General features: G+C 45.3%; 1 protein-coding gene across 2 annotated transcripts in view; it reads right to left on the reverse strand.

Moving 5' to 3' along the window:
- LOC110972768 (deoxynucleoside triphosphate triphosphohydrolase SAMHD1-like) overlaps positions 1-21,880 on the reverse strand; it is a 126,337-nt gene that overhangs the window by 18,888 nt on the left and 85,569 nt on the right. The gene's annotated exons all lie outside the window — the stretch shown is intronic.

Raw genomic sequence — 21,880 nt, forward strand, 5'->3', positions numbered from 1 at the left:
TGATAATTACTTGATTAATTACTTAATATTACTACAGTGTTAATATTGTATAATTCACTTACCCTGCAGTGCAGGAGCAGTTCTGACCTGTGATGACTCCATCTGGAGTTACATGTACAGAAAGTAAATGAGGTTTCTCTCTTTTTCGCATGGATCTGTAGCATTTTGCATTTATAGAAGTATCTGTGAAAGTTATGTCACGTACATAACTCTCCAAAGCATACTGAAGGCCCTGTTGTCTACACTTTGAGGATATTTGAGAGCCCTGGCTCGAAAACTGGTCACATATAGCCTGTAAAGGTAAGTCTGTGGCTGGGAGTGTGCTATTAGCATGTTGACCTGCCATCCCGGTCCCGGTTTGTGATCAGGTGCTGGTTTGAGGTCCCGTTAGGTCACCCTATATTCAATCGCACCAAGCAGAAAGGGGGAAACAGCGCCCCCTCTGGTGGATAAATGAATCTGTTTTATCCAATGTTAGCTAAACTAAGAAAATATCGTGTTTTGGAGGGAAGACAACATTTTGCGAAGCCACAATATTGTACAAGAGATGTTCCTCTTCATTTATATAATGATTCTGTTTTTGTTTCTGTATATTAAAATGCTGTATAAGGCAATGGAAAAAGTCGTTTTTACAATGGGAGTGAATGGAGAGGCAGACTTGGTTGTCCGACCTAGCAACAAACTCGCGGGGGGGCGGGGCTTGACAAAGGGTGAATTCTTTAGGACTGCTCTCACATAATTGAAATGTTACCAAAAAATGTTATACTGATCAAATTAAATAACTTTGGTCTCCAGAATATTGGCTACTTCTGTTCTTTGTCCTTAATTTAGTAGCATGATTTATTTTTAGATATGTTGTTGTGTACAGACTTATTTACTTTTTTGTGTATTGTTTTTACTCCATGTAGGTTTCCCAAAGACTTTCGGCTGAGGAGGAAGTGGGAAGCAGCTCTGAGGAGAGTGGGGTTTGCTGCAAGTGATGAGTCGGTGCTCTGCAGCAAACATTTTAAACCTGATGAGTTTGACAGGGTGGGGTGTGAAGTGTTACTTACTCAGGGAAACACACAACAATGTACCTGTGTATTGTAAATGTAAATAAACTGTATTCTGTTCCAGTCTGCCTCTCTTGTTCTAGTCTATCTCCTTCTTAGATGTATATAACAGCCTAGAGAGAGAGAGAGAGAAAGAAATAATTAAATAATAATTAATTAATATTAATACTGAAGCAGACCTGTTTACCCCTCCAGAAACCAATGTGTAGCCTTTAAGTCAAAATGTGTAATCTTGAGAAGGGAATGTGTAATAACATGTGTAATGTATCGCTGACCAATTTCTTCACAAGCCACACAATACCTAACATTTTCAAACATAAAAGGAATCCGACATTCAAATCACATAACTTGGATGCAGGTGAAGTAAAGTTTGAAAATGTTTAAAGCTGCATCGGTCCGAATACGGGCCGCTGAAGTTTATCTGCATAAGCATTTTTAGCTGCAAATGCGATGATACAAACACTATACACCCATAGAAAGCTTAGATTCTCATGAATCCGCTGGTATAAACCACTGTCAGATGTGATTACCACAGCGGGTAATATAAACACATTTCTCCAACAAACAACAAAACATTTAAAGGGCAGAACTCACCTTTGGACGCTCTTTTACTGGTCAAAGATGAAAATAATCCACAAAAACCGGCCAGAATCCAAGCTTAAGCATCCAGACAACACTATCAAGTATAATATTTTTTCCAAAACATGTCTTGAAATAAGTAAATAATCCACAAATAGCTCGGCTCCGTGCGCACGCACGCGGCGCATGGTGGCGCTGCTCGTTTCATATTCACTGTATTTATGTACAGATTTTTATGAAACATAGAGAAATCCACGTTGTTTTGGAGTCAAAATGGCGGCTGAACTGTATCCTTTTGGTTTACGCCGCATTTCAACCAATCAACTGACTCTGGCTTGCCTCCGAAGCCTAAACAGCCAACCGTCGCAGAGACTGACAGATCTGGACCTACCTCAATTTCGTCAGTAAATTCTGAGCAAATCACGTCAGAGAAAGCTTTTGACTGACAGGCCTGGTAGCCAATGAGCCTGTTGAATAGCAGAATATAAATACAGCCTCTGCGAGCAGGGTTGTGTGACTTTTCACTGCGAGCAGGGTTGTGTGACTTTTCACTGCGAGCAGGGTTGTGTGACTTTTCACACGTCGGCTCCAGCTGCAGCTGCAGCCTGTCTCTCCCCCTCCTAACTAACCTTGCCAGCAAGTTGATGTCTCGCGATATGTGTGAGTTCACAAATCTCTCAAGAAACCATCTTGCTCCGCTCCCGCCTTCACTTTTCGTACAGCACCAAGTTGGTTTGGGCCAATCACGCAGCAGTATTCGTGTGTGGGGCAGGATAATGTGCGGGATATCCGGGTGTGACGACAACACCAAGCGCCAGTAGATCAAAGCAAACATGGCAACAGAGGACAACGATCGCAGTGTTTCCCCTGGGTTGAAATGGCTGTGAGGCGGTGGGGTGTAGGCAAGGGCCAACGGGGGGTGTGCGTGCGTGCGTGCGTGCGTGCGTGCGTGCGTGCGTGCGTGCGTGCGTGCGTGCGTGCGTCTGTGGTTTGTCCCGGGCAGACGAGCGGCGGCAGGTGTTAGCCGACCAGCTAGCAGGGGAGACCGGAGGAGAGCAGCCGGCGGACCCGCACAGTTAAAAATGACAGCTCCGGTGGCTTGGTGCTTTCCGTTTGTTTTTTTGGGCACGGACCAGTGAGGCAGCAATTTCGGCAAAATTGTAGTGAGGCGGTGGCCTACACCAGCGAGGCAGCCCGCCTCGTCGGTTATATAGGAGGGGAAACACTGCGATCGTGTAGATGCTGCTATTAAGTCAGTTTTACTTTGACCACACCATTGCAGCTGCGCGCAACCCGATGACGACATATTAAAGTTTGCCACGATTGGCTAAAAACAAACCTGTCAGAGGCGGGACATACTGTTGCATTGTCCAATCCGTGCCTCTTTCCTCTGAACGGATTTACATGGAGCGGTACCAGATTGATATTGTGGAGTACTATCAAGTACTACACAATTATTAATCTGGCTATTGCCAGGTTACCTCCCAACTGGAGCTGCTCTGAAGCGCTTTTTTGGAGTTCTTTATGAGTTTTTGGAGTGAAAATAATGTGAAAACGGGCTGAAAAACAAACAGAATTACAGAATTAACTCTTTATGACACCGAGTCCGAAATGCGTAGTTTATCTGTTTTGAAAAGCGTAATTAGTTACAGATATGCGTAATTGCGTGATAGGACACTGAATTGCGGAATTTATTTCGCCGAATGCAGGAGGTAAACAGGTCTGCTTAGTGTTGTTTATTGTAAAAGTTAAACTATCCTGTTCTAGTCTCTCATTGTTATATGCATATATCATCCTAAAGGGAGGTATAAAAAATAAATAGTTAATATTAATAATAATTGTGTTTATTGTAAATGTAAATAAACTCTATCCTGTTCTAGTCTGGCTCCTTGTTATATATATATATATACGTGTATATATATATATATATATATATATATATATAATCTAGAAAAAGAGATTCTCTGTACCTAGAGGGGAAATGGAGGGTTGGAAGTTTTAAGTTTTGAAACTATGAATATGTTCAAAATTAATTGGTTATGTCGCCTCATAAGAGAGAATGTTAAAATGTGAAATGCAATACCAAATTATGTATTCAAAAAATTAAGAGGAATTCATTTTTTACTTAAATGTAATTATAAAATTGACAAAATACCAATTCAATTATCAAACTTCCATAAACAGGCGTTGCTCTCCTGGGGGCTGATCTACAAACGCGGCTTCTCGCCATCCAGCTGCTACATATGGAACAACCAACATATACAGCACAGAAACAAAACCATATTTTACAAATCTTGGTTTGATCAGGGAGTATTATGGGTCAATCAGTTAATCGATGAACAAGGACAAATCTTACCGTACAACCAATTTATTAACAAATACCATCTCACAAACAGAATACACTACAATTTTCAACGCAATACCAATAGAAATTCTGCAGCTCCTGAAAGGTATGGAGCAATAGGAGTGCCAAATCAAAATATAAATAAATAAATAAATAAATGTGGAAATATAAAGAGAAATAAATAAATAAATAAATAAATGTGGAAATATAAAGAGAAATAAATAATTAAATAAATAAATGTGGAAATATAAAGAGAAATAAATAAATAAATGTGGAAATATAAAGAGAAATAAATAAATAAATAAATAAAAGGAAATTTTGTCTTTGCTTTTACCTTTTCTGTTTTTCCCTTTTATTTATTTATTTATTTATTTCTCTGCAGTAGCTCTGGGGGTCGGCCCGAAGGCTCAACTGGCCGAGGATGGATAGGGCGGAGGGTCCGTTCCGGTGGGCGGCCCGGTCGAGGCTGGGCAAGCCAGAGGGTCCGTTCCGGTGGGCGGCCCGGGGGTCGGGCTGGCCGTGGATGGGCAGGACGGAGTGTCCGTTCCGGTGGGCGGCCCGGTCGAGGCTGGTCAAGTAGAGATAGGACAGGGCGGAAGGCACGCTTCAGAGGGAAGCCTGGAGGCGGGGCCGGCCGAAGCTGGACTCGCCGGAGGGTCCTCCTCTGACGGCCCAGGGACTGGGCAGGTAGGGGCCGGACAGACAGGCGGGGCCGCTCCGGCGGACGGCCCGGGGACCGGACAGACAGGCGGGGCCGCTCCGGCGGACGGCCCGGGGACCGGACAGACAGGCGGGGCCGCTCCGGCGGACGGCCCGGGGGCCGGACAGACAGGCGGGGCCGCTCCGGCGGACGGCCCGGGGGCCGGACAGACAGGCGGGGCCGCTCCGGCAGACGGCCCGGGGGCCGGACAGACAGGCGGGGCCGCTCCGGCAGACGGCCCGGGGGCCGGACAGACAGGCGGGGCCGCTCCGGCAGACGGCCCGGGGGCCGGACAGACAGGCGGGGCCGCTCCGGCAGACGGCCCGGGGGCCGGACAGGTAGGGACCGGACAGACAGGCGGGGCCGCTCCGGCGGACGGCCCGGGGGACGGACAGACAGGCGGGGCCGCTCCGGCGGACGGCCCGGGGGACGGACAGACAGGCGGGGCCGCTCCGGCGGACGGCCCGGGGACTGGGCAGGTAGGGGCCGGACGGACAGGCGGGGCCGCTCCGGCGGACGGCCCGGGGGCCGGACGGACAGGCGGGGCCGCTCCGGCGGACGGCCCGGGGGCCGGACGGACAGGCGGGGCCGCTCCGGCGGACGGCCCGGGGGCCGGACGGACAGGCGGGGCCGCTCCGGCGGACGGCCCGGGGGCCGGGCAGGTAGGGACCGGACGGACAGGCGGGGCCGCTCCGGCGGACGGCCCGGGGGACGGACGGACAGGCGGGGCCGCTCCGGCGGACGGCCCGGGGGACGGACGGACAGGCGGGGCCGCTCCGGCGGACGGCCCGGGGGACGGACGGACAGGCGGGGCCGCTCCGGCGGACGGCCCGGGGACGGACGGACAGGCGGGGCCGCTCCGGCGGACGGCCCGGGGGACGGACGGACAGGCGGGGCCGCTCCGGCGGACGGCCCGGGGGACGGACGGACAGGCGGGGCCGCTCCGGCGGACGGCTCCGAGGCCGGACAGGGCAGAGGGGCCGCTCCGGCGGACGGCTCCGGTGCCGGACGGACAGGCGGGGCCGCTCCGGCGGACGGCTCCGAGGCCGGACAGGGCAGAGGGGCCGCTCCGGCGGACGGCTCCGGTGCCGGACGGACAGGCGGGGCCGCTCCGGCGGACGGCTCCGGGGCCGGACAGGGCAGAGGGGCCGCTCCGGCGGACGGCTCCGGGCCGGACAGGGCAGAGGGGCCGCTCCGGCGGACGGCTCCGGGGCCGGACAGGGCAGAGTGGCCCCTCCGGTCGCGGCGCAGGATCCAGGGGCCCTCCGGGGCGGCGCAGGATCCAGGGGCCCTCCGGGGGCGGCGCAGGATCCAGGGGCCCCTCCGGGGGCGGCGCAGGATCCAGGGGCCCCTCCGGGGGCGGCGCAGGATCCAGGGGCCCCTCCGGGGGCGGCGCAGGATCCAGGGGCAGGTCTGGAGGGGAGGCCTTAAGCCCTTCGACGACTGCCGATATCCTGGGGGCCGAGGCGGTGCGTCGACCACCGCGGAAACTGGAGGCGGTGCGTCGACCACCGCGGGAACTGGAGGCGGTGCGTCGACCACCGCGGGAACTGGAGGCGGTGCGTCGACCACCGCGGGAACTGGAGGCGGTGCGTCGACCACCGCGGGAACTGGAGGCGGTGCGTCGACCACCGCGGGAACTGGAGGCGGTGCGTCGACCACCGCGGGAACTGGAGGCGGTGCGTCGACCACCGCGGGAACTGGAGGCGGTGCGTCGACCACCGCGGGAACTGGAGGCGGTGCGTCGACCACCGCGGGAACTGGAGGCGGTGCGTCGACCACCGCGGGAACTGGAGGCGGTGCGTCGACCACCGCGGGAACTGGAGGCGGTGCGTCGACCACCGCGGGAACTGGAGGCGGTGCGTCGACCACCGCGGGAACTGAAGGCGGGTGGCTGCCATGGGGGAGTGTGATGGAGCTGTCCAGGAAGTCCCGTAGTTCCTGGGGTAGGCGGCAGGCTAGCTCGGGCCTCTGGGCAGCTAACCTGCGCGCCAAGATTACTGTGCTCTCCTTCCCAGACTCCTTCCACTCCCACCAGAGGTCGCTTACAGCATAAAAAAAATGCTGTTTTCCTTGCAGGAAAAGAAAAAAAAACATAGCACGCACCTGCATCCTGGGCCGGCACCTGGCTCAGGGGTACCGAGGACTGGATCGGGGTCCGGTTCTGGGGAGCTGAGGTCGGGGTCCGGGTCTGGGGAGCTGGGGTCGGGGTCGGGGTCGGGGTCCGGTTCTGGGGAGCAGAGGTCGGGGTCGGGGTCCGGTTCTGGGGAGCAGAGGTCGGGGTCGGGGTCCGGTTCTGGGGAGCAGAGGTCGGGGTCGGGTTCTGGGGAGCAGAGGTCAGGAAGATGGCTCCCGTGTGGACTGGAGACGGAGGGCTGGAGTCATTCATTGACATGGTGGCTGGGAAAGGACTGACGGTGACCAGACGAGGAGCAGAGCAGAGGGATTCCACCTACGGGGACGGCGAGGGTTGTGAAGGGGAGAGGATGGGTCCAACCCCGGTAGTGGGCTCTCTGGGTCCGTTTGTGGCCAGAGTATTCTGTCACGAACTGAGCTGGTGGACCAGAGCAGAGAACCACACTACCAGGGCTGGCTGAGTGCAAATGGTTTATTGTGTGGGGTGAAGATGGTGGCTAGGTGGGGGAAAACCAGGGCGTAGGAGCGGGGAGCTCCGGGCAGGAGTGGGGTCCAGGCAGGAGTGGGGGGTCCAGGCAGGAGTGGGGGGTCCAGGCAGGAGTGGGGGGTCCAGGCAGGAGTGGGGGGTCCAGGCAGGAGTGGGGGGTCCAGGCAGGAGTGGAGGATCCAGGCAGGAGTGGAGGATCCAGGCAGGAGTGGAGGATCCAGGCAGGAGTGGGGGATCCCGGGCAGCCGAACTAAACGAAAGCAGGAGAAAAAAACAACGTCAAAAAACACGGCAGGACTCAAACAGAAACTGTGGAAAGCGGCTAGAGACCAAACCAAACTGCATGGTTTCTTGTTCAATACTCTGGCAGGGAGTGGAAGGTTGAGCCGGTCTTTATTGCAGGGGTGAGTCGTTAGTGAAATGGTTGTCAGCTGCCCGGGAGACGTGGAGGGAGTTGATTGCCTGAGTGGAGTCAGCTGGAGAAGCTAGACTCCACTCAGGCACCGAGCTGCAGGGGAAAGACAGGACAGGGGAGCAGATGAAAATAGACAGGCCAGGCAGGGCAGAGGAACAGATGAGACAGGTGGCGCAGAGGAGCGGATGAGGGACAGGCAGGGCAGAGGAGCGGATGAGGGACAGACAGGGCAGAGGAGCGGATGAGGGACAGGCAGGGCAGAGGAAACAGGAGAGGGGGGAGAAAAGCATATGGGAAAAGGGATGTTTGGGGATGTCAGGTGGGAAGGATGGGGGTGAGGAGGGAGCCCTGACAGGTGGACCTGAGGAAATATAAAGGGAAATAAATAAATAAATGAATGAATAAATGTGGAAATATAAAGAGAAATAAATAAATAAATGTGGAAATATAAAGAGAAATAAATAATTAAATAAATAAACGTGGAAATATAAAGAGAAATAAATAAATAAAAGGAAAAAACAGAAAAGGTAAAAGCAAAGACAAAATTTTCCTATTTATTTATTTCTCTTTATATTTCCAGATTTATTTATTTATTTATTTATTTCTCTTTATATTTCCACATTTATTTATTTAATTATTTATTTCTCTTTATATTTCCACATTTATTTATTTATTTATTTATTTATTTATTTATATTTTGATTTGGCACTCCTATCGCTCCATAGAAAGGTTCCCAATTCCACCCTCTTACTCAGAAAAATGATGCCAAATTATTCATCCATAACATAGACATAACAACCAAAGTCTGCTCAAATAAATTTATCAGGAATCTCATTCAACCTTCAAATCGACCGGCAGCCAACTCTTACTGGAGTTCACTGTATGGGGAAATAAACTGGAGAGAAGCATGGCTGGTTGGAGAGAAGCTGCTCATTCACAATAAGGTCAAAGAAATATCATACAAAATCTGTCACAATGTATATCCGGCAAAAAAAACCCTGGAGAGGTTTAAATTCAATATAGACTACAACTGCGACTTTTGCCAACAGAACCAGAAACTATCATCCACCTCTTTTATCAATGCTCATACAGTAAAAACCTCTGGAATCATATACAAAAACTAATCCATAACAAAACCGGACACAGGATCAGCCTCCAGGAGAGCCACATCCTCTTTCAGTTTGAAAATCTCTCCATACCTTACAGCCTTTCCCTTTTGTTGCAGACTATCATCATGCTGGGGAAATTTCATATTCACAAAACGAAATGGGCAAAGAAAAACCAAATGGAAAATACTTTGAAAATGAACTCAAACAGTACTTTAATAAACAAGTCTGAAATTTGTATGGCTTTGTTGTTTGATGACGATGTTATTGTATTAACACAAGAACATGACATCCCTGCCACAAACCACATTTACACATGTACAAACGTTTTACAGCTAAAACCGATGAAAGAGGACTGTTTTGCAGAGCTTCTTTCTCGTGCTCCCTTTCTGCAGGTCAAGGTACGGGTAAGTTTGGCAAATACAACCAATGACAACAAGCTGGAATGATGTGTTTCTTCAATGTGCTCCCCAAGTAGATAAACATCCTCCATTCCAATCTCCTCCCGGACGATGTGTGTGACTGTTGACACCTTTGGAGCTTGCTTTGTTGATGCCTGGCGAATCACCCTCTCTGCAACTCTCAATAATAAAAATAGTTATATTTATATAGCGCTTTACACAGTGCTGAAAGACAGTTTACAGTACAGTGAAAATAACAATGAACAAAGCAACTTTAACATGCAAAGATAAAAAAAAAACAAAAACAAGATTATAATATCAAACCTTCACTGTGCCTTGTGATGGAATCAGTAGGCCGCCATTGTTTTTCAGAGCTAGAAGGTGGGAGCTTTCATCAAATGATGGTACAGCATCTCTGACCAAGCTTGAACGGCACACATCACATCACCTTCAAAATCAAAACGGAAAAAGAGGTCAAGAGGTTTTCTTCCTTCAAATTTCTTACAACCCTTCTTCAACAAAACTCCTATTTTGATGCGTATCTGTTGATAATGAACCAAAACTGCTTAAACTGTGAATAACCTTGTTTGCAAACTATTCTACAGTCAGATGTTCAGTTGTCTGTATTTTTAAGTAAGTGGGTGGGTGGGTGGGTATGACTCTATGACACTATGTGACTTCCTCCTCAGCCGAAAGTCTTTGGGAAACCTTCATGGAGTAAAAACAATAGACAAAAAAGTAAATAAGTCTGTACACAACAACATATCTAAAAATAAATCATGCTACTAAATTAAGGACAAAGAACAGAAGTAGCCAATATTCTGGAGACCAAAGTTATTTAATTTGATCAGTATAACATTTTTTGGTAACATTTCAATTATGTGAGAGCAGTCCTAAAGAATTGCCTGAAATTCCAATCATAACATGGGTTTGGAGGAAGAACATAGATGCTAATATATATATATGTGTATATATATATATATATATATATATATATATATATATATATATATATATATCAGGGTAGAGACTGCGATTTGGTAGAATTGGAGTGTCTACCAGTACCAGTAGAGATTGCGATTGGAGTGTCTACCAGTAGAGATTGCGATCGCAACCTCTACCAGTAGAATTGGAGTTTCAACCAGTAGAGATTGCGATTGGAGTCTCCACCAGTAGAAACTCCAATCCTACCAGTAGAGATTTGTCAGGGCTAAGGTTAGACTTTTAAGGTTAGGGTCAGGGGTCAGGGCAGAGGTCAGATTTAAAGGTCAGGGTTAGTTAAGGTTAGGGTCAGGGGTCAGATTTAAAGTTCCATCTCTACTGGTAGGATTGGAGTTTCTACTGGTCGAGATTACAATCGCAATCTCTACTGGTAGAAACTCCAATTCTACCAAATCGCAGTCTCTACCCTGACATATATATATATATATGAGTTAGGCTTTATAACTACTATTGGTAGTATTGGTGGTATTAATAGTAATGCGACTACTACTAGTAGTAGTAATACACCAACTACTGCTGCTGATACTGTCACTGCTACTACAACTTGTAATACTATGACAAATGCTGACACTTCTACTACTCTAACGGCTATTTATACTACGACTGCTGCTTGAACTTTTGGTATTACTACTACTGCTGCATGTACTTTTAGTATTACTACGACTGCTTGTACAGCTATACTACAGCGACTTATAATCATCTGGTGTTTGGTTGTCCAGCTGTTAGCTTGCGTTAGTGTTTTGCGAGCAGCTAACTGGTTAGCTCTCATAGACTGAACAAGATTTAACAATGAAAAAAGAACCAAAAAAAATTCTTACCTATGGAAAATTATTCCAAGTTTCCTTGTCTCCAACGTTCGACGTAGTGTGCAATTAAATGCAGCGCAATGAGCCGGCATTCTTTAAAATGCCGTAAAATGCAGAAGGGGCCAGAACGAGGGGGGGTCCGTGACGTCACTTTCCTGCGCCACTTGCAGTGGCGTATCCAGGACTTTTTTTTACCGGGGTGGCCTTGATGGGACACAAAGCTAGTGTGGGGTGGCTATGGCATAGCGGAGTTTAATGCCATGTACGCAGCCGACCACAGTTCAAATCCCAGTACTTTGCTGCATGTCACATCCCCTCTTTCTCCCATGATTTCCTGTCTCATAAGTGTTGAATAAAGGTGTCTATTCTGGTTTATTTTTAAATTCCATTTCCCATTATTACAGTCCTCAATTATATTTGGTTATTTTAACTACTCTAAATCAGTAAAATATGTTCAGGATAGGGTACAAATTTTCTAAGAGTCATTTCCTTGGATTGAAGTCCTCATCTCTTCACAAATTAGATTAGATTAGCAAAATTCAACTGCTCTCAACTCATCCTGTAGAATAACATTATCAGTCATCAGCTCATCAACTGTGTCACCTGTATTGTTGCTTTACTAACTGAAGCACCATCTTGTACCAATTACTGCAGTAAGTTGCTAGGAACGCTAGATTCATAACATCGAATTTTAAACAAAAAATTGTCTCAGATTAGTTATTTCACCAGTAATCAGCTGTGTAATACACAGGATGATGTAGAGAGCTGGTTAGATCATGGGTAGTAGAAGCCAGACACGGAGCTGACGGGTTCTATCCGTCTTCTCGGCGTTTATTTCACTCTAGCGATGACAACCTGCTAACAATATATTATTCCTTACATACATCTTACATGTGAAAAGTAATCCCACGAGCTCTTGTTTCCTTACAGCGCTCATTAGAGCATCCATAGGCTGAACAGAAGTCCGGCATCTAAGTGTTGAATGGCAAAACCAGCATTGTAAAAAAACATCCGAGCACCTTGTATAGTAGCTACACGTGTGACGTTTCTAAAAATCAAACAGTTTGGCAATCGGTTCAAAATTCGGCGAATAATTCCACTTTTAGATTCAGCAGTACCTCTCTCCTCCATAGATGTCTATGCACCGCTGCCTCGGCTGGCCCCGAAGCAAAATGGTGGCGCTGCAGGCACATCGCTGGAGTGGGCAGCCGCAGTCAATGAGGCGTCTATGTATATGTCTATGGTTTCTGCTACGTGTAGTCTACTTGATCGCGGCACCGACACGGCAAAATAAAAACATCAATAAGGAAGCAGGATATTATAGCACGCACGTTTAACACCACATGTCCGTTTCTGTTTATAATTTCCTCTGCGGGGAGACACTGGCGATATCAGGAAAAAAAAGAAAACTAACGTTCAATTCTTAACTTGGTTTGAGGCTGCTAAACTTAATCTAGCTAGTGCAGCCACTGCAGTGTAGTTCGTCTTACTCTTTTAGCTGATACTTAGTGCTAGATGAAGTTTTTCTACACGTTCAGAGGGAACTACGATATAAACAAACATTGGATTACCATACCTCCGACAGATTTCACCGGTTTCCTTATCCAGCATGTGAAGCTCCTTTCACCATCCTCACAGTCCAGCAGCTGCAGCAGGTGCAACGTAAGATGCAATGTGCGTGGGTCAGCCGACTCTCCACCTGTATGGTCATTGGCCAGACGTACACTGAACAGAGATCAGCTGTCACAGCCTCGGTCAAACCATTACTGTGATAGTTCAAAATGTAAAACTGGCTCTAAATCAGTTGATCGGCTGTCATCATTGATTGACAGAATTTCTCTTGTTTCTCGTGTTGACAAACTTGACCAACCATGGGCGTAACCACCATCTCAGAAGTGAGGGGGACAAATTTTTCAGAGCAATTTATCATTCTCTTACATTTAATTGCACCGTCCTTAGTGGCTAAAGAACCACATAATCCCTAACAGCCACAGTACAATACCAGGGGACCAACTAGGCTAGTTCTTTAAACTATAAAGTATAAAACTTTAAACTATAAAATCTAAAGTTTTAGTGGCCAAACTCTAGTTGAGTTGACAACAATGTCCCTTGAACATCTACTGGACAAGTAGCCAAAGGTGCCAAACACTGAACATGAAATGATCAGTACTGCCTGGTTTCTCCCTGCAATAGATATCTTATTTTCAGGAAGTTATAATCTCTCCTTACCTGTAAAGACCCTACATCCTTGTCCCTGCTGCTGGCCTCTGATCCATCTCCTCCCTGACTCTGCTCTTTCTGTTATGGCAATAAACATAAAAAATGTGGTAAGAAAAATTCTGAAATAGCATTAAGAAGAGTAAAAATTGCAGTAGAATTTAACCTCAAAATCACTTTAACGCATAGATACATATTTTTTTTCTCAGCCACTTATATATATATTTTTTCACCTCTGCAGACCCTCCATGGTCAACATTACTGCTGGCCGCCGCCTCTGGTCCATCTCCTGCCTGACTCTGCTCTTTGTTATGGAAATAATCATTAAAAAATCTGAAAATCAAAATTATGAGATAGAATTTGAAAGAGAAGCAGTAAAAATAGTTGTAAATTTAACCACTTTGATACCATAGATTGCCAATTCTTTTTTCTCCTCCCTGACTCTCCTCTTTTGGGACCAAAAGACTTAAATACATGAAGAGCAATTGTGAGCACATCTTCTGCCCAGAAATGAAAGAGGACTGGGTTTATTCTAAGAATAAACTAATTAGCAAGTAATGTAACAGAGGCAACCACATTTGAATTATTGTTAACTAGCTTAACATATTGATATAATGCCACGTTTTACCTTGTTATCATTTAGCTAACAAGTCTAACATTGTTTGCATCCAACAAGGTCACACAACTTACACGGTTTGTTTGGAAAGAACTGTGTAAAGTTTTTTGCTTCTTGCTAGCTCTGGCTGGTTTGCTAAACATTACTCCAGACGCACGTTCAGCACTGCTCAGCACAGCAGCACGTCTCCTGTGGAACACCTGCGTTAGCATGCGCTCATGGTGCATTCAAAGACGGCTCAGGAAAACACGTTACTGGATGCTAATAACGAGTTTAGCTGTTGTAACGGCTGAAAAAAGTGCGGGGGACAGAGGGGACAGATGTGGAAAGTGCGGGGGACATGTCCCACGCGTACCCCGTGTCCGTTACGCCCATGTGACCAACTACCTATCAGATCTGGGGTGGCCGCAGGGGTGGCCAATGAGATTTCAGTGGGGACCCCGGCCACCCCAGGCCACCCCCTAAAATCGCCATTGGCCACTTGAGATCTTCTTCTTCTTCTTCTTCTTGTTTTACGGCGGTTGGCATCCAGCTTCTTGGTGCATTCAAGAACCGACCACTTGAGATTGCATTTGCATTTGAATTATGAGACACTTTTTGCGGGGCGAACTCGAAAATGAAAAAGCATTTCTGAGTTTGCTTTTGCTTTTTCATTTAGTCACAGAATGAGCAGTGTTGAAGAAGAAAATGAAATTGCACTTTGGAATATTGCTTTTTAATTTTAGTTTGGAGTCAAAAAGTGCAGCCATGACTTTGAAATGCAAAAGCATTTCTGCTAATGCTTTTGCATTTTCGAATTTTACATTTCAAATTGAATTTTGTTACCTTTTTGCTGGTGAATGTTTTGAAAATGAAAAAGCATTTCTGAGTTTGCTTTTGCTTTTTCATTTAGTCACAGAATCAGCAGTGTTGAAGAAGAAAATGAAATTGCATTTTGGAATATTGCTTTTTAATTTCATTTTTGAGGCAAAAAGTGCAGCCATGACTTTGAAATGCAAAAGCATTTCTGCTAATGCTTTTGAATTTGAGTTTTGAGTCACATTCGCGGTCAGGGGTGAATCCGTGTATCATTTGTTCATTCGTTTTTCAAAATAAAACCAAAACCAAAAAAACGAAATAACGACTCCTTTTTTTTCCAATATTTGTTTCCAGACCCAAAAAGAAAAAACGGATAACGAATCTTTTTTCCGATTTCCGATTTTGTGCACAATTGGAAAATGGACAAAACGGATAACAGGGTTTGGGGGTGGTCCGTGTATCATTCGACCATTCCAGTATTCCATTCAACCTGGCAAACGAAAAACAAAATAACCACTTGATATTTCGTTTTCCTGTTTTTTTGTATGACCAAAAATTGAGGGATTGGTGTTTGATTTCCGTTGTCCAACCCAAAACAGAACAAATAATAAACAGGAAAACCAAAACGAAATAATAACTCTAATTTAGCTATTATTGGTACCCATTTCCCAATGTGCTTTGCTCGCGCAACAGAGTAGACGCCGCACGGGGTGCTGCGCAGCAAGAAATACGGCCCCCCTCTTGGTCCGGTCAGCCGCTCCACTCAGCGCTGTTTGATAGCGCATTTAATCCATCTTAACTCTGAATATTAAACTGATTTTCACGCGTTTTTTATTTTTATTTGTTTGCTGCAAACGTCATACATGTAGCTATGTGATACAGGGAAAATGGTTCGGCATATTTTAATATCCATAGCGGGATTAACAGTAACAGAATATTCTGATATTAAGCTCGACTGTAGACAGGTATTTTGCAAACACTGTAAACACACACACACTAATATATGTTAGAGAAGCAGATAATGGCAGTCACCATTTTCAGTGGGACGCATTATCAATGGGTTCAGGCTGTTGTCACTGCATTTGAGGTGAATATGATCAACTGGGTAAGAATAGGGCATGAAAGTGTAAACGATGTCTACTTCCTGAAACCACAAGGTGGCGCTATGACTGTGAATGAATATCCCCATGTGGATGACATCAGGACAGGACTGTCATCATACATGTAAAGTTTCAGGCCGATTGGAGCATGTTGAGAAGAAGTAGACACCACTTCCTGTTTCATGGCGAAGGATCAGTATTTTGAGGCTCCGCCATGGCCACACCTTTTGGCTTCTGGCAGGGTTTTTGATAACTTTTCATCAGGAAGGTCTGGTGCATATACTGGCCAAATTTCAGGTCTGTCAGACTTACCTCCTAGGAGCTATTAATTTTGAAAAATTTACAACAAATTCAAGATGGCCGACATCCTGTTGGGTTTAGGGCGTGGCTGTGATTGACTTTTTGTTGTGTCCTGATGTGGTGCATATGCCCACCAAATATTGTAGCTGTAAATTAAACATTGTGGCAGTTGGCCTAATGACCACTTTTTCAATTTTGCAGGGGGTGCGATAGAGCCATTTTGCCACACACATGCGCAACTCCCATAAAATATCAAATTTTTGGCCAGTCCTGATGTGCATGCCAAGTTTCACACGTTTTGGGGCATGATAAGGCCCCCAAAAAGGCAATTCATTTGCCGGGAGAAATTAATTTTGACAAATTTACAGCAAATTCAAGATGGCCGACTTCCTGTTGGGTTTAGGGCATGGCTGTGATTGACTTTTTGGTGTGTCCTGATGTGCTGCATATGCCCACCAAATATTGTATGTAGCGATATTGCCTTATTAAACGTTAATTTAATAAGTATGCACTCGTTGATTGTAGTTTATTAATCGGGGCACCACCCGGCGTTTAATTTGCCGGGAAATTATTAATTAACCTTAATAAAAATATTATTAATTGATTGAAAATTTTGATTAGTTAGTCAGTCTAATATCTGAATGTCGAGAATCCTCGAAAAACATTGACCCCAGTCAACACATATAAACGCAAAAGAGACTGTAATTTTGGTTTAAATGAAAGATATTTATTAACCAATATAATGATAAACACAGGGATTAATACAGTGACAAATATGGAATGAATAAATGTTGTGGGTGTATGTGTGTGTGTGTGCGTGTGTGTGTGGAGGTGCGTGTGTGTGAGTGTAGGTTATTTATATTTGCATTTCTAATCTGAGATTATGGCACTGAGTAATCAGACCGCGGAAGAAATATCGAGGAGTTTAAAAATTTGGAATATGAACAACGGCTAAGTGATTAAACGGAGTGATTAATATTAAATCAAGCTATTATTTTTGACATCAACCATTAGCTTAGATCACACGTCAGCTGGTCTTACTTTTCGTTGGAGAAGAGGGATCGCTCCAAGCTCAGAGGCTGGGACGTGGTTGCTGTGGCACGGATCTAGTCGGTCCAGAGAGGAGGACCGGCCGCTGCGCTGTGTGGCTGCTATGGCAACGCTTCTTCGTCCTGCCTGCTTCAAACTTCGAGTGTCCTAGGGGTCTGGCTGGAGAAATGCACAAACGCTAAACAGCTTGTTTTACACCTCAGTGAGGAACAAACTGACAGAATTAAACAGGAATTATCACTTATCGTTTAATATCAATGCCAACACTAGTATCGATATTATCAATACTTGGATCGATCTGCCCACCTCTGGTATGAATGCATTTGTAAGGCACTGTAAAAGTAACTTGTTACTTGCGTAAATTTAGTTTACTTTTATTCATGCTTAAAATTATTGTTGTTAAAATCCCCAGCAACACACAGACACTGACATACAAATACAGGTGATGGAGGCAGCTGCAGAATCTGTTTGCCTGCTGCAGTTGGGAGTTGTACTCCAGTGGAAATATTTTTGTTTGCGGTTTAGGTATGTTGGTCTGATGAGTGGTTTGTGTTTCCTTAGGATGACATTTTATTTGCACAGGGTGGGTAACGACCTTCAAACTTGATAGCTAAAGTTGTTTGGATTAATGACAATCCCCAAATGTCAATAGGAAAAAAATGCTCTGACTCGTTTATGTTTCTTTAGGCTAGTCACAGTTGTTGTAGGTAGCTGAGAGAAGTATGAGGCTTTGATGTTTCCTCAAGATCATGACAAGTGGAATTGTTTGGTTGGAACATGATCACTGATTAAAAGAATCATTCATCAAAAAAAGAAAAAAATAGCAGGGCTTTATCTCCAGTACTATGGGTACAGATTTAGTTTGAACATCGGGTGGCTGTGGTCTGGAGGTCACATGACACCACAGCGAAATGTTCACCCATCACTTGAGTTTCTCGTCAGAATTTTAGTATCTTTCACTTCAGTATTTTAGTTTAAGGCCAATCAAAGATGTGCTTTTCTTTTAAAACTGCCACAAGAGCACTATCGAGAGATGTTCTAAACCGCAAGACCATATTTACCTGTGAAGACATAAAAGTCATTATTGCACAGTGGATATGAGTGTTTGTAACAGCTTACCCTATCAGTGTGCTTGGCTGAGGATAATGCAGTCTGGAAAAGAAGATCAAGGATCAGACTATTCAAAAGAGGAGATTCATTGGAGGTTGCATACAGGATAAATGCAGTACACAAAGAGAACAGTGAAAGAAAACATGGAGTAAAACAATGAATACAGTGAAAAGAGTTGTCAATAACAAAACCATTATTGTAATTCAGAAAGGAAACAACTTCAATAGTAAAGCTGCAAGCGGCGATGGACGGGTCCTCGCATCCACGCTGGTCGGCGAATCCACGCACGTCCACCAGGTGGCGCTGTGACTGAGAGTGTATGTCGGCCTCTGATTCGCATCTGGACCAGAGTCTGATCATACATGTAAAATTTCAGCCAGATTGGAGCATGTTCAGAGCAGTTATAGAGCATTTCCTGTCCATCCACCAGGTGGCGCTGCAACTGAGACTGTATTTCAAACAGCGGATGTGATGAGGGTTGGACTCTGATCAGTCATGTAAAGTTTCAGGCCGATTGGAACATGTACAAGCTACTTATAAAGCATTTCCTGACCATCCAACATGTGGCGCCGCAACTGAGAGTGTATGTTGGCCTATGGATGTGATCAGGATTGGAGTGTGATTATACATGTAAAGTCTGAGGCACACTGGAGCATGCAGAGGATAGTTATGCACATCCTGTGCATCTCCTGGGGGGATCTCCTTGGGGCTTAGCCCCCCCGTCCTTAAAACCAAGTGACGCCTCTGGTCATACAGCAGCTGTTGTTTCATGGCCAAGCATCAAAACTCTGATGGTCGCCATGGCCACACCATTTGGCTTCTGGTTAAACCTTTGATAACTTTTCATCACTAAGTCCTGCTGTGTGGACTGACAAAATTTCAGGTCTCCTGGAATTGTCCCCAAGGAAGTGTTAACTCTCAAAAAATGAGAAAAATCATCAAAAATCTCACAATTAATCCAAGATGGCCAACTTCCTGTTGGATTTAGGGCATGGCTCCAAGAGGCTTTTTTGTGCGTCCTGATGTGCTCTATAAGCCTCCCAAATTTCATGGATGTAGGTGAAATGTGCTGGGGGCGCTGTTTGTTAAAAATACTGTAGGGGGCGCTATAGCATTTGCAGTGCCAAGATACATACGTTGTTGTTCCTTGATTCGATGGTGATGTGTGTGGTAATTTTTGTGAGCATTGGAGTATTCCTAACCTGTCAGAAAGAACTTTGTTTTTCATGGCGATATTTGGTTGCTATAGGCAACAGCGTTGCATGAAATGTCACACCCTTCACAGTGTAGGATTGCCAAGAGCTGAAGACTCGACTGACCAATTTCCAGCATGATATCACCAAGTTTGGTGCCATTGTACCTGAAAATATAAGGCCTTAAACTTACTATTACCAACAGGTGGCACTATGACTTTTTCAGAATTTATGAGTGTGGATGTGTTCAGACTGGACCTGGTGTCCAGCATGTGAAGTTTGAGGCAGACAGGATGTTGTTCAGCTGAGATATGAATCGTTCAATTTTCACGGCGAAACATCGAAATTCGTTTGGCCGCCACAGACATGCCCTTTGATGACAAGTCATCATTTTCACTGGGATGCTTCATCAATGTGTTCAGGCTGTTGTCACCGCATTTGAAGTGAATATGATCAACTGGGTAAGAATAGGGCATGAAAGTGTAAACAATGTCTATTTCCTGAAACCACAAGGTGGCGCTATGACTGTGAATGAATATCCCCATGTGGATGACATCAGGACAGGACTGTCATCATACATGTAAAGTTTCAGGCAGATTGGAGCATGTTGAGAAGAAGTAGACACCACTTCCTGTTTCATGGCGAAGGATCAGTATTTTGAGGCTCCGCCATGGCCACACCTTTTGGCTTCTGGCAGAGATTTTGATAACTTTTCATCAGGAAGGTCTGGTGCATATACTGGCCAAATTTCAGGTCTGTCAGACTTACCTCCTTGGAGCTATTAATTTTGAAAAATTTACAACAAATTCAAGATGGCCGACATCCTGTTGGGTTTAGGGCGTGGCTGTGATTGACTTTTTGTTGTGTCCTGATGTGGTGCATATGCCCACCAAATATTGTAGCTGTAAATTAAACATTGTGGCAGTTGGCCTAATGACCACTTTTTCAATTTTGCAGGGGGCGCTATAGAGCCATTTTGCCACACACATGCGCAACTCCCATAAAATATCAAATTTTTGGCCAGTCCTGATGTGTATGCCAAATTTCACGCGTTTTGGGGTATGATAAGGCCCCCAAAAAGGCAATTCATTTGCCGGGAGAAATTAATTTTGACAAATTTACAGCAAATTCAAGATGGCCGACTTCCTGTTGGGTTTAGGGCGTGGCAGTGATTGACTTTTTGGTGTGTCCTGATGTGCTGCATATGCCCACCAAATATTGTAGCTGTAAATTGTTTATATATGTATATATAGTGTGATCATATATTGTCTCTTCAAATTATTAAAATAATTGACTTTACTGCCATTATCTGCTTCTCTAACATATATTAGTGTGTGTGTGTTTACAGTGTTTGCAAAATACCTGTCTACAGTCGAGCTTAATATCAGAATATTCTATTACTGTTAATCCCGCTATGGATATTAAAATACGCCGAACCATTTGTCCTGTATCACATAGCTACATGTATGACGTTTGCAGCAAAAAAATAAAAATAAAAAACGCGTGAAAATCAGTTTAATATTCGGAGTTAAGATGGATTAAATGCGCTATCAAACAGCACTGAGTGGAGCGGCTGACCGGACCAAGAGGGCGGCCGTATTTCTCCCCGCGCAGCACCCTGTGCGGCGTCTACTCTGTTGCGCGAGCAAAGCACATTGGGAAATGGGTACCAATAATAGCTAAATTAGAGTTATTATTTCGTTTTGGTTTTCCTGTTTATTATTTGTTCTGTTTTGGGTTGGACAACGGAAATCAAACACCAATCCCTCAATTTTTGGTCATACAAAAAAACAGGAAAACAAAATATCAAGTGGTTATTTTGTTTTTCGTTTGCCAGGTTGAATGGAATACTGGAATGGTCGGATGATACACGGACCATTGTCCATTTTCCAATTGTGCACAAAATCGGAAATCGGAAAAAAGATTCGTTATCCGTTTTTTCGTTTTGGGTCTGGAAACAAATATTGAAAAAAAAAGTCGTTATTTTGTTTTTTTGTTTTGGTTTTATTTTGAAAAACGAATGAACAAATGATACATGAATTCGCCCCTGACCGCAAATGTGACTCAAAACTTAAATTCAAAAGCATTAGCAGAAATGCTTTTGCATTTCAAAGTCATGGCTGCACTTTTTGCCTCAAAAATGAAATTAAAAAGCAATATTCCAAAATGCAATTTCATTTTCTTCTTCAACACTGCTGATTCTGTGACTAAATGATAAAGCAAAAGCAAACTCAGAAATGCTTTTTCATTTTCGAGTTCGCCCCGCAAAAAGTGTCTCATAATTCAAATGCAAATGCAATCTCAAGTGGTCGGTTCTTGAATGCACCAAGAAGCTGGATGCCAACCGCCGTAAAACAAGAAGAAGAAGAAGAAGAAGATCTCAAGTGGCCAATGGCGATTTTAGGGGGTGGCCTGGGGTGGCCGGGGTCCCCACTGAAATCTCATTGGCCACCCCTGCGGCCACCCCA

Source organism: Acanthochromis polyacanthus, chromosome 6, assembly GCF_021347895.1.
Source record: "Acanthochromis polyacanthus isolate Apoly-LR-REF ecotype Palm Island chromosome 6, KAUST_Apoly_ChrSc, whole genome shotgun sequence".
NCBI lineage: Eukaryota > Metazoa > Chordata > Actinopteri > Pomacentridae > Acanthochromis > Acanthochromis polyacanthus.